Below are 14,089 nucleotides of genomic sequence, written 5' to 3'. Positions count from 1 at the left end.
TAGACAGAACTAAACATCAACCTCACCAGTGTTGGGCTGTCATTACTCTATTCCAAGTAATGCTCTCTTACGCTGACATTTTGCTGGGTCGGCTTGTTTGCTGTCTTGATGGGAGTTGGATGGGACGATCCATATCGGCGTCATCTCTGTGTGTTCAGTGGCCTGGGATGTGTTAGCTTTTGCACATGGGCTGGAGGTGGGGAGAGGTGGCTAGCCTCCTCAAAAAGAGGAAGAATACACTTTTTTGGTAACTCCAAACTTATCTTATTCACACGTTGTATCCAGACACTGGTACCTCCCCAAATCCCCTGTTTTTTGAGGTGTTGAAGTGTTGAGGATGTGTGAATTTTGTGGCGTAGCTGAGGACTGGACTTCTGGTTGCCATTTATGGCCAGTTAATTGCTCCAAAGTGAAGAATCGTTGCTCGTTAAATCATGATGTTCCTACACATTTAACATTAGATATGTTGGGATTCACCTCAGACAGAGGTGGGCTGATAAACGGAAAGTAATGAAAAAAGTTGTTACTTCTACTGTTAATTAATTAGTAAGATTTGTAAGATGTTGGGCCTCAAGACTGGAATTACTGACCTGGGAGATTCATAGAGTTAGGGCGTATTCACACCCTCCTTGTTTAGTTCAGTTGAATCGAACCCTGGAGCGTTTACCCTCTTGGTGCAGTTCGTTTGGACAGGTGTGAACACAGCAATCGCCCTCGGGTGCAGTACCAAAACAAGCGAACCGAGACCTCCTTGAAGGGGTGGTCTCGGTTCGCTTCCAAACGAACTGCGGTACGGTTCGGTACGCTTCGTTTGTGGTGAGAACATAATCCGACCTCGATCCGACCCAACTGGAGAAAGCATTGCGACTTTTTGGATTAAACCAGCTCTGGTAGCAAGCAGCGCTGTGCATGTCAACCAGACACCAGACAACATTACTACAAAAGAGCCTACGTTTGCCCTTGCTATTCACATCAGTACTAAACAGGTGTAACATCAGGCTGTGTTGAAGACCATGAGCATACCTGATGGATCTTCGGAAATATTTTCGGTCGATCTTCATGTCACAGTTTAGGAGGGTTAATGCATGCCTCCTCCGTCCTCCGTACGTCTTGATATGCGCCTTTGGCGACTCCAGTGCATCAATACATTATTTTCCAGTCGCCTCATTTTCAAACTGTATCGTTTGCCTTTAGTGAAAATTGCTACGATGTAAAAAAAAAGAAAGATGACCAGGGCCAAGATCAAGCCGCGTAGTTGTCCCTCCATTGTTGCGCTGCTCTTCTTTGTTTACGTCTGGGAGTTTTGGAAATGGAAATTCTGACCAATCAGAGAGCAGTTTCTTTGCGCACCAAAATTTTGGTCCGCTTGTAAACGCTGCCGTGTGAACACAAACCAAACTCGAGGCAACATGCAACATTGTAACAATTTGGTCCCTGATTCAGACCAGAGCAAACAAACTAGCAAACAAAGCAGCGTACCCGTGAGAACCCCTCAGTGCACCACAGGGCCGTGTGGCCATTTACCCCATCCTTACAACCTGTCGACCAATTTCTGTGTTAGACGTGATGTCACTGTACTTATAGATGATGTCAGAGAACAATACTTGATGAGCCCTCGTTTCGAATTTCTACAACGGAGGTGGTGAGCACAAAGTTGGCATGACGCATAGATTCACAATAGTAGTACAGTATTTGTGCGACATGTAATGCTGTTATCCTGCTCCATCATCCCTTTACAACCTGTATTGGGTATCACCTACAGTATATACCTACCTCACCTGTGTTGATGATCTCTCTCAGTTGATTACTGTATTCGTACTATGTTTGTGTGAACATGTATGACCTCAATAATAGTATTATTAATAGCATTTGAAGGTACTGTGTTTTCAAGTTATTAAGAAGATCGAACTGAATTTTAATTAGTAAATGCTGACTGCTTAACCCCCCCCGGGTGAATTAGTACAATATTTACAATTAATTTATTTCATTCCTGAGTCTGTGCTATTAACTACATTGTTCAACTCCATGGCTCCTAATGGATTCTGGCTTGAACTTTCAACCACAAAGATGTTCATTTGGAGAGAAAATCCTTTCCACTCTTCAGGGGGAAAAATAGAAAAGAAATAATCTCACCGACTAATGACTGTGATCATTAATTTCAGACAGCGTCTTTCATTTTGTAATTAACAGATGTTGCTGTCAATGCAGGCCGCTCTAATGAATTGTAGCTGATATCCAAGTACTATATCCTGTTGTCCTTCTGGTCACGCGTGTCATTTGGTGTGGTGCAAATGGCTGTACAGTATATGCTGTGTGAGGAACTAGATCCTTTGACTCAAATTAGATTGCCACTGGACCACATAAACCTGGGTGATAGAGCCCTTCGAACAAAGTGATTGCAATTGACTTTCTGTTATTCGTGGTATTCCATTTCCATTGGTAGCCTATTCAATGGATCAGTTTACTGATTTTAGCCAGTATATTTTTCAATCATATTTGCTCCAATCTCGCCTACTGCTGTTTTAACATTGTTTAAAAGTAGACTGAAAACTCTCGTATTCATGTTGTGCATTTGATTTGTTTTCCTTCATTGTTTTCAAAGTGTGTGTGGAAATAATTATTGGACAATTCTCCCTCTCACAATTTACGCAGGCTGCCCGGTGGTGCAGCGGTTAGCACTGTCCGGCTTGGGGCACTTCTGTGTGGAGTTTGTATGTTCTCCCCGTGTTAGCGTGTGTTTTCTCCGGGTTCTCCGGCTTCCTCCCACAGTCCAATGACATGCAGGTTACAGATAATGGATGGATGGATGGATGGATGGATGGACGATTTATGTCCTTTATGGTACAAAATGAGGGTGGTTCATTGAGATGGATGGAAATGTAGCACATCAGACTTCCATGCAGGACACCAGAATTAATGTCCTCCAATTAATGTTTGTCTTTTTATTAACTGTAACCATGATCTTTCCTTAACCTTAACCAAACTGTAGTTGCTATGCAAAGATATTAGAAAGTGATCCTTTTGGATGTAGAAAAAAAAACATTGTTATCGAGCATAATCCGGGGCTTTTACAGAATCATCCAATATTGATGTTCTTGTCTGCCGACAGCGTTCTTTTTTTTGCTTGAAATGATAATGTCTGACTGCAGTGCCATGGATCTTCACTTTAAATCACCCATTGCTAGATGTTAACACAGCTTGTCTCATTCACAAAGAGTTGGCAGCAGAAATTCTGTGTCAATGTGTTTGTGTGTCCACACTAGAGGGAGGAGGGAGGGAAGGAGGGATTCCCTGTGTTATCCTGTCTTGGTCTCTTGAACAATAACCATTCCAAATGAGACTTTGTGTGCTCAGGGGGGATTGTTCTCTGTGGCAGAATAGACGACTGGCTCATATCAATACACATCACTGGCTGAAGAAGACGCAATTAGTCACAAACACCCCAAGCACTCCTACATATAATACAATATATTACATACATATTACTGATATAAATAAATAAAATAAACTCATTTAATATAAAAATGCACACTCCCTGGCCAATCAGAATTCTGTGCCAGTGCCCCCGAGAAAAATGTTGATTAATGTGGATGAGATAGAGGCAGCTGTACAGGTTGTTGTAGTCAACTTGTTGATTGGTCCCAAACATAATTCGGCTAACATGCCATGATGTCATGGCATAAATTCTGTGGTGGTCTTTTTTCCGAATAGTTTCTAAAAGACGAGGCTTTAACGCTACTAAAACAACTCTCCAAGTGTATTTTGTCCTAACAATATTTGTTTTGCAATGATTTCAATAATTTAGTTACAAAATCAACGTACAAGAAATTACATTTTTGCTTTAGAATATTTTTGACCGTTTACATATTGAATGTACATACTTGGCTTTGGATTATTTTTTTGTCATCTTATTTACATTGTTATTGATCTTATTTGTTATTATCTGAGTTTCACTTGATCATATTTCATTATAATAAAACTACTCCACTTGGAGTCAAAATTATACAATTTAGTTGTTTTTTATTGATTTTATACTGTGCACAATGGTAGAATGTGATGATGCACAGGGTAAATGTCATGGCCAAAGGCTCCATGGTGTGCACATAGCCTCCTGTAGTGGATATCAGTAGTATTTTATAGCCAGATTCCCTTTCAAGAGGTAGAAAACCCATTTGGCACACTTTGGGTATCCAAGTGGCCAAATGAAGAGTCCACCTGGTCCTATACTTACTAAAACCTTTGTAGAATCTATGTGCTTTGTGTTATTTATATCTGCTTTGGCACAGTTAAGGAGTTGCTGAATGATTCAGTGGCATCTCTGTGCATGGCATCATTGCTATAATGGTATTATCCACTGTTTAATCTAGAAAACATTTCAGGCGAGGATAAAAATGGAAATCTTTGCTTTGGTTCATCACAATTTACTCAGGCATGGTGACAATCACAATGTCACTGTGGATGAATTCTCTGAGGTCTTACCTATCCATAGAGACCAAGATCATGCATATAGACCTGGTAGTTGTGGAGCTATTCTTGATTTATTTTGGGCATGTCTGTCTAGGTGAACCACACCTTCCAGCACCCCTATTGGGCTTAAGAGGTTAATGATATGTCGTCTTGGGTTGCAATATTTCTATGTATTATAATATGAATATATATAAGTCAGTTCAATCATCATATACAGTAGCTGAAATGATGCAGCGGAACAAACACATGCCAGTTTATTTATATATGAGGCTGTCACACAGTGTGGAAAGGGGACAAAAAGAGAATTAAAATGTATAGCTGCTCTAAATGAAGCCGATGCTTTGTGCTACCTTTTATGAATAGATACGATCTTCACATTATAATTCTTCATATGTTTTTTCTAATTTCCTACTGTTTGATTTGTTTTAAATAGTAAAATCTGAATTTTAAATGGCTCCATCCTACTATACGGCATTCGGGTATATTTATGAGCTTAAGGCAAGACTGCTTTTACCGTCCACTGTTGTATGCTAGGACAGAGCACCGACATGTAAGTTGACTGTGGAAGGAATCCCGTCAAATTTAAATCAAAAACAGCTCCAGTAAATCCATTTGATTGAAATAGTATTCATTCTTGACATGAAATGCATCTGCAGTCAATGCTGCATGCATTCTGTGTTTATTGTCCTCTCCAGTCTATTCTGAACAGCTCCGAGTCTCAGCTGAAGCTTTTCCATTATGGGGTTCACTGCCGTTGACCCTTTCATCACGCTCCCAGGCATTTACATGAGATAACAATGTAGGATGAATTTCCTAAGATCCCACTTCAAAATTACAGGAAGACCGTATGCCGTACGTCTGACAGGCAATAATTCAATTTGAAACAGCCATATTGCATTTGGAATGTAATTCACACGCGCCATTTCTGCGCCTCCTCCTCTCAAATTGAATGGGAAAGAATTAGAGGCCGACTTTCATGTGGAGATGGAGTGTGCAGCCAATTCCAAGTCTTATTGACAGAAAGACAAAATGACAGTATGAAATTCCATCCCTGTGATGGCACCGCATGTGCAAATAGAACCATCGGAGTTGTTACACCCCCCCCCCTCCTCTCCTCTAAGAAAGCCTGCAAAAATAAAGATTTTTTTTTTTTAACCACACTTTTTGACAAATTCCCATAAATCTATTTTGCTTTAGAGCCCTCTAAGTGGTGAGGCATTTTTTTTTTTTTTTTTCCTCCTTCAGTCAGACAGTCAGTGGCGCTGGACCACTAATCCGTTTTTGTCAGGTCAGACAACTTAGTGATTTGCCACTGAAGATGAAACTATTACTTCCCACAGTGACCCCAACACATCAACACATCACACAAGTAAAGAAGGAACACATTTCTCCTCTTGAGTTCTCATTTCCTCTCCCGTTTGTTGTGAGAGGAAGATTTAGCCTGCTTTGGAATGGTGGAGTTCTCTGGCTCGCTATTTGATGTCGGGGTGAGAGAGAGAGAGAGAGAGAGCGAGAGAGAGAGAGAGAGAGAGAGAGAGAGCGGGCGAGTAAGGATAGAACAGAGTGGGTTTCAGTGTTGGGGGATCAGAGCTGCTTTGGTTCTCTAGCTTTGATCCATATCCCCAGGCCTGCCTGCCTGCCTCGCTAACTCAGGCCTCTGCCCGTGATTCCTGACAACTGTCGGCCTGAGATAAGGAGGTGGGGTGGGGGGAATGTGGGGGGCCTCTTATACACCCCACCCTCCTCACCCCCCCACACTACCATCACCACCACCACCCCCCGCACACTGCACCACTATCACATACACTGCCATTAACATTAACAAGAACCTATTTTAAAAAAAAGTCAATGAGGAAATACGTTGAAGTATATATGCAAGAAAACAAATATAAGCACCCCCCCCATTCCTGTGCCCGTCCTCTCCTGCATCCCTCCCAGTTCACAGTGTGTTGACACGGCTGTCGGCACCTGAATGTCAATGAGTGCGGTGCCTAATATTAGTCTCAGCTGCTATTAAAATTTGCAGTACTAAGCCCTTTGACTGGGCACGCTGTCAACTGGCACGCTCCCATCAACAAATCAAAAAGGATGAGCACATATATTTACATCATTCCCATAATGAGGAATAGAGTGGGGGGGGTAATGGGTGGGGGGTGGGGGTAGATGTTAATTAGAAATCGCCTGAAAAACAGATGCTGCTTCAGTTTGGCAAGAAGCAAAGGCAAGGAGCTTTATAGCAAATAAATAAATAAGAGACAAGACCTACTCAAGAAAGCTGCCAGAGAAGCAGAGGAATTTAAATCATACCCACTGATGGAATGTTTTTAGGATATATATTTTTTTCTTTATTTATCACTCAGAGTGTTCTCTCTCCTCTCCTCCTCCCTCGGTGGAAACTAAACAGAGCCCAGGGTGCTGTCTGACTGACTGAGTGGGTAGAAAAGTGTTAAGCCCCTTTAGTTCCTGTGGTTTGGATGAAATGTAGGCGTTGACTGGCTGCAGCGCACCGCAACCTGAAACTCACAGCTACTGTTTTATTTATGTGATCACTTTTTACAAACACTTGTACCATGACCACAGTGAATACTTGATTCTGATTGGCCCGAGGGTGTGCATTATTTTCAGATACCTTCACATCTCTGACATAGTGTCCCGCCCTGCGTTGAAAACCACTGATGCGTTCACATGAAGAAGAAATTCAGCTGAAATGGTAAAGAGCTGCAATTGGCTTCATAGATTCAGACTATAGGGATGCTAATTTTGAAAAAAAAATCTTAACCAATAACCGACCCTTGTTAACCGATTATTAACTGTTAACCGACAAGATTTGTGCCATGCAGGCAGCGGTGCGCCAGCTGCAGTGTAAGAGCACAACAGACAACTGAGTCCCCAGTTCACTGTCAGGAGAGCTACTGTTGCAGCGTTCACTGTTTCCAGTTCACTGTCAGGAGAGCTACTGTTGCAGCCACGGTGCTGCGTTCACTGTTTCCAGTTCACTGTCAGGAGAGCTACTGTTGCAGCCACGGTGCTGCGTTCACTGTTTCCAGTTCACTGTCAGGAGAGCTACTGTAGCAGCCACGGTGCTGCGTTCACTGTTTCCAGTTCACTATCAGGAGAGCTACTGTAGCAGCCACGGTGCTGCGTTCACTGTCTCCAGTTCACCGTCCGGGGGCATTAACTTAGCAGCCACGATGCTGCGTGTAGTGTCGCGGACATGCAGCCACTTTCTCAGATTGCCTCGTTTTTCAACCCAGTTTAGATGAAACCAGCTTCGATGAATTTACTGTTCATCAGACCACAAATGAGACAAGAATTAGCGCAACACACCGACTCTCTCTCACTCGCTCTCTTCTTCACCGTCTCCTTCTGGCGAGGCGGCCGTCTGGCTGCTGCTGCACCGAGGAGCCGCACCGTTGCACGCCGGCAACAGCGCACCGAAGGACGGATAGACATGTTGCAGAGGTCCGCCGTTTGAAATGCAGTTTCGGGACGTTGTGGAGGAGCACCGTCCACCAGCAACGGCTGCTCTCACCTCAGCTCCAGCACCGACACCGCACCGGGCTGCACTGAGATTCGTTTACTTCTCTAATGTGACTTTTCTCTGGTTTTTCGAGGCCAGCAAACCGCCAAAATGGCACCGGCTGTTTTCCGTTAATTTATCTCCAGCAGGAGGAGACGGTACAGAAGAGAACGAGTGAGAGAGACAGTCCATTTGTTGTGTTAATTCTGCCGGTGGGACACAAATGCCATTGAGAAAATAAACACAATAAACTAAGGTGGAGGAAACTAAAAAATAAAATGAAACCCTCAGTTAGCTAATGCAACGAGTTGGGCTAGTTAACTACAGCTAAGTAGCTAACTAACTAGAATGACAAACTGACAGACGGATAAACAGCTCAGACTCAAACAAGCATGAGCTTGGAGGATGACGTCTGACCCGCAGCTTCTACTATAGTCATGCATCATATTTCCAGTTTACCAACAACCTTCTTTTTCAAACTTTCAGCACAAAATTAAGTTATTTATCAAAAAAAGAATTGTGTGAAAAACAGTGTGGTTAATCAACTTAGTCTGGAAATGATTCAAATAAATATGAAATATCATAGAAATGACAAAATAGACCTGAAGGGGGGCTTTAAGGCATCATAGGAAAGGATGCCAAACCAAACCATCAGGATTTCTCCTCCACAGCAAAATCATTAGGAATCATTCTTTAGAGATAAAAATAAACAGACAATATCTCACCCAAATGTCCTGTGATGTGCAGTAATGGTAACCAATAAGCACATCTCTCAAACCAACCAATGGCATCTCCTCACAGCCTTTTATAAGCCTGCCAAGTAAGCTGCACCAAACTGAACAAAGCCGGTACCACGGGGCTCTGTTTCCTGCGCTGGTGCAGGACCATAATGCCCATTTTACAGCTCTAATGATATTGTTGTATATTATACCTTGCTTCTGCGAGGAAAAGATATTGCAAAGCAAGTATTCCCTCCCCCAGCAAACAGATATTCCTACTCTGGTCTGTCTGTCTGCAGGCACGTTACTGTCGGTCTCTCCGCGATGCATTCAGGACCCAGCTGTCTGCCGTTTGCGGCAGCACTCTGCCTGTCAGCCTCCAGCTGAGAGCCATCTCTCTGTTTATTTACATGTCATTATGGGTGAGGAGGAGCTGATATTAACACTGTCAGCTTCCGTTTGACCTGACATCCCTCAGTAGGCCAGCTTCCCGCTGTTTGAGCAAACAGCTTCTGTCTGCTTCCATCCTTCTGACTCAAGCCCAATCATTAAAGGTTACCAGTTAGTTTGGGATAGTGGTAAAGGTGGTGCCGGAGGAAAATGCAGTGGGTGATGTTGGTGAGAGGGAGGCGGTGTAAATAGGCTCAGTGCAAGGCCTTGCAAGAGTGGGAGCGTTTAGACGCACACTGTTCCACACTCCACATTAGGAAAAAAGCCCACGTGTGTATGTAATGGTAACCTGGAAATTGTGTATGAGCAGTTACTGAATTTGAGGCATTCAGTGAAACATTTTTCAACAATGGTTGAGTCTGTTCATTTTAAGAACTGAATATCAATATCTGCAAAATAACAATTAAAAAAAATAATAAAACAAAAAAACAACAACACAAAAACGAGACAAAGACTTCCTTTGTTATTTAGTTAATTTGACTGTAATATTCAAATAAAGGTTTAATAAAAGCCAAGGTCAAAAAGACTGAGGGGCGCTTACACTATGTAATAGATGTAATAGATGTAATGATACATTTCCACTGCACTAATTCCATCAGTACAACAATATGGAATCTGGAGGCTGCCACTGGAATAATTATAAACTCTTACCATATTTAATTATAATCAGACAATAAATTGACCAATTAAAAAAAAGCTATTACAATTTAAATAACATATTTTACAACTCAAATAATTAAAAAATTGAATTGCAAAATATATTTTAAAAATGGTTTTAACCTTCTGAGGCCCACAGTAGACCATTTTTTGTCATTATTAGGGGGATACAGGAGGTCTTTAGGGGGAGATAGCAGGTCAACAGTAGATGTCACATAGAAGTGGTGTACATCATCTGAAAGCTGAGAACCTGAGGATTAAGATGCTGCTCAGCACTGTGTATCAAGTTGTTCTAGTCATAAATCAGAAATAAACATTAATTCATTCATTAATTATTTAGAGGTCTAGAGGTCACCACATGTCATTTTATACAGTGAGTTCATTGGATCCACAAGAGCCTCAGCTTTGCAGTGATACCCGATCTATGTAATTCCAAGACTGTTTAGGGACCCCAGTATGCAGAAATATTCAAACACACCATTTTAGTATAGGCGAAAATAACACATTTATACTGAATGAAAAACACTGCATGTTTTTTGCCCAAAACTATGTCATTGTCAAAAAGTAGGCATGTCTGTAAAGGGGAGACTCGTGGTTACCCATAGAACCAATTTTCATTCACATATCTTGAGGTCAGAGGTCAAGGGACCCCTGTGAAAATGGCCATGCCAGTTTTTCCTCGCCAAAATTTAGCCCAACTTTAGAGCGTTACTTAGCTTCCTTCTTGACATGGTAGCATACCATGGTTGGTACCAATGGATTCCTTAGGTTTAGGTCTTCACCCTAGCCCTAAAGCTGAACCTACTAAAGCCTCTGAAAGACATTAAAGCCAGTTGGGATCACCGCCATCCCACGGGTCACAGGGGGTTAATTCAACACGTGTCTGCCGTTTCATAGTTCATTTGTTTCCTGCTTTAACATTTACTGTTTCAATTTCATGAACACTTCATGTAAAGACAGCTTTCTTAAATTTAAAGATGTGTAAGCTGCCTAAACATTGATAGAAGTCCAACCCAGGAGAAGAAGCAGGAGCTCTGATTGGCCAACTTTTTTGTTATTGCCCTGAGCCTGGCCAATCGGAACTTCTCTAATGCTCTGTGAGTTGAACTTCATTTAATTAAATTAATCACATTAAAATTGAATACTTTTTTAGTCAATCTTATTTTATTTATTTATTTTTTTTTACTTTGAGTTTTAAAATGCATCACTGAAGCGCAAATGGATTTAGTTATATTATGATAGATAGCCTTTTAAATTGATTAATTTGTTAGCTGATCAAATTTGGTAAAACATTATAATTACTGTGGTGACACACTCATAACTCCATATGTCAACAGAGTCATGTCACATTCATCACTCTCCTGCTGTGAGTTTCTCTTTTTAATAGAGTTACTGTTCTCATTCCCTCATTAGCCCCAGTCATTTCTAAGTTTTTCCTATTAGTGTTAACCTCTTAAGCCCTATGGGGTGCTGGAAGGTGTAGTTCGCCTAGACAGACACACCCAAAATAAACCAAGAATAGCTCCACAACTACCAGGTCTATATGCATGATCTTAGTCTCTATGGATAGGTAAGACCTCAGAGAATTCATCCCCAGTGCCAGTAACACCATGACTGTTACTATGCCTGAGTAAATTGTGATGAACCAAAGGAAAAATGTACATTTTTAAACTCGCCTAAAGTGTTTTCTAGATTAGACAGTGAATAACACCATTATAGCAATTATATAATGATGCCATGCACAGAGATGCCACTGAATTCATTCAGCAACTCCTTGAATACAACTGTGCCAAAGCAGATATAAATAACACAAAGCACATAGACTCTATAAAGCTATAATAAGGATAGGACCAGGCAGACTCTCCCATTTGGCCACTTGGATACCCAAAGTGTGCCAAATAGGTTTTCTACCTCTTGAAAGGGAATCTGGCTATAAAATACTACTGATATCCACTACAGGAGGCTATGTGCACACAATGGAGCCTTTGGTCATGACATTTATCCTGTGCATCATCATATTCTACCATTGTGCACAGTATAAAATCAATAAAAAGTCAACTAAATTGTATAATTTTGACTCCAAATGGAGTAGTTTTATTATGATAATGAAAAATGATTAAGTAAAACTCAGATAATAACAAATAAGATCAATAACAACACAAATAAGATAACAAAAAATAATCCAAAGTCAAGTAAGTACATTCAATATAAAAATATCAAAATATTATAAAGTAAAAATACAATTTCTTGTGCTTTGATTTTGTAACTAAAATATTGAAATCATTGCCAAACAATCATTGTTTCGACAAAATACACTTGGAGTGTTGTTTTAGTAGCGTTAAGGCCTCGTCTTTTAGAAACCATTTGGGTCCGTCGGGTAAAAGAGGTTAAAGTACCATCAGTGGATCTTAACACTACCCGTTGATGTTTCACATAAAAGCCTACCAGGAAAAGGAGGGATTATGTCCTGTGAGCTATTGCATTGCTTTTAATGTGAATTATCTGGGCAGCAAATGTTGATTTTATTGACAGTAGCTTAAAATTGACCAACAAAAAAAAAGTATAAAGCATTGAAATAAATGAGTGAATGAAAATTAGTTAAATAAAAGAAAGTACGAGTAGCAGAGTGGTATTACAGGACTCTGTAGTTGTACTGATGGAATTAGTGCTGTTAAAATGTACATTATACTGAATACATCAGGGAAACATGGAGAAGTTTGGAGTTTGGACCAAGAGCAAATCAAAACAAGAGCAGGAACAGAAAACAGGAAGAAGTGTTACTAACAAATGATCAAATATACTTACGTATAAAGGCCTATTTCAACTGAAGGCCCGGTTCTCTGTGTAGTTGGACTAAATAAAAGCCCCGACCACTATTTGACAATTTAGAATTTGACAAATTTATCCTGTTTATAAGAAGAAATCTCAACTCAAAATCCAACTTTTCATTATTCTGAGCCCCATCGGGACTACGGGTGTAAAAGTTGAGAACGACGGTGACACTTGACTGTTTGATGTGTCCTAAAGCTCCATAACGTGGACCTTGAATTTGAGTCAACTGTATCATTTCAATTTCCTTGAATGATTTGCTGTTCCAGAAATAATGTTCTAATTCATGTTTGATGTGAATTTCAAGTTTTACGAATGTACCCAAGGCTGAAATGTCAGCATTAGTGAGTACTATAACATGTTCAAAGACCGTGGCTAAACATTCCATATTTCATGGTAGTATTTACCACTTGCGATAACATCACAGACATACACCAAGGTCACTCTCATTTGTCTCTGGGTTTATCTTATTTCCTCAGATAAGGTACAAGATATGGTATCTGTCTTTTAGTTCAATCAGGTTCTGAATGCATTTGTTTGTTGTTGCATCTCCTATTTATATATTTCTTCGTCATGACATTGAATTTGATTTCTTCTTTCATCACTGATGGCGTTGGGATTTTCAGGATTACGGCTTCAGACAAAAAACACATCTGCTTATAGTAAAATAGCAAAAGCAGATCTCATAATGACCTCAGATTGCATCAGATATTCTGCATTCAACATCGACATGCTCAGTGTGCAATTACTCTCTGACTTATGATCCCGTGGAATAGATAGTGATAGATCCTGTGTGACATCAGCGACATGCCAACATCAGCCTTAATCCCAGCCGCTGTATCCACCCACTGCAGAAGCTCAACCCTGAGGTAAATCATTATAAAGCAACATGTGCTTGAAATTCAAATGTTATACAGTTATGTAGTGTAGTGGAAGTTAACATTAAGAATGAGGTTATCCTCGATCGTCTGTTCTTTCTCTCTTGACCATCTCACTATCTGGTCTCACTATCTGTTATTCAATTGTCAAGCAAATTTTAGGCTGCAGCGTAGTTTCACTGTAGGCCATGCATGGCTGTAATCCGCAAGTAAAAAGTAAAAGTAAGAGGATGAGAAACGGAAACAAAACAAGTCGCCTTGGACCATGTATGATAGAAAAATGGAAAGAGGTCTTCAGAAATTTGCTTCAATTGGACAACTTTTTAATTGTTCTCCAACAAGCTTTGGCCATGTTTCATGTTGTCTGGAGGAGAAGATGCTACGGGAATATCCAGGAAGACACCAACAGCAGAAACAGCTGATCGGTCATATGAGTTAAATGTTCGCTGCGTCAGAATTTATTTAATTAATTTAGACGTTTCGGTGTCCCATTTAGTGCAGCAACTCTTTTTCGACAAAACCAAAAGAAGTTTTATCAAATTTCGCCATTTCCATACAGCTTTTCTAAT

The 14,089-nt window shown here is 40.7% G+C and overlaps 1 protein-coding gene across 5 annotated transcripts in view; it reads left to right on the top strand.

The window, feature by feature from the left end:
• LOC119490320 (paired box protein Pax-7-like) overlaps positions 1 to 14,089 on the top strand; it is a 73,787-nt gene that overhangs the window by 44,930 nt on the left and 14,768 nt on the right. The gene's annotated exons all lie outside the window — the stretch shown is intronic.

Source organism: Sebastes umbrosus, chromosome 6, assembly GCF_015220745.1.
Source record: "Sebastes umbrosus isolate fSebUmb1 chromosome 6, fSebUmb1.pri, whole genome shotgun sequence".
Lineage (NCBI taxonomy): Eukaryota > Metazoa > Chordata > Actinopteri > Perciformes > Sebastidae > Sebastes > Sebastes umbrosus.
This window is presented reverse-complemented; position numbering and strand designations above follow the sequence as displayed.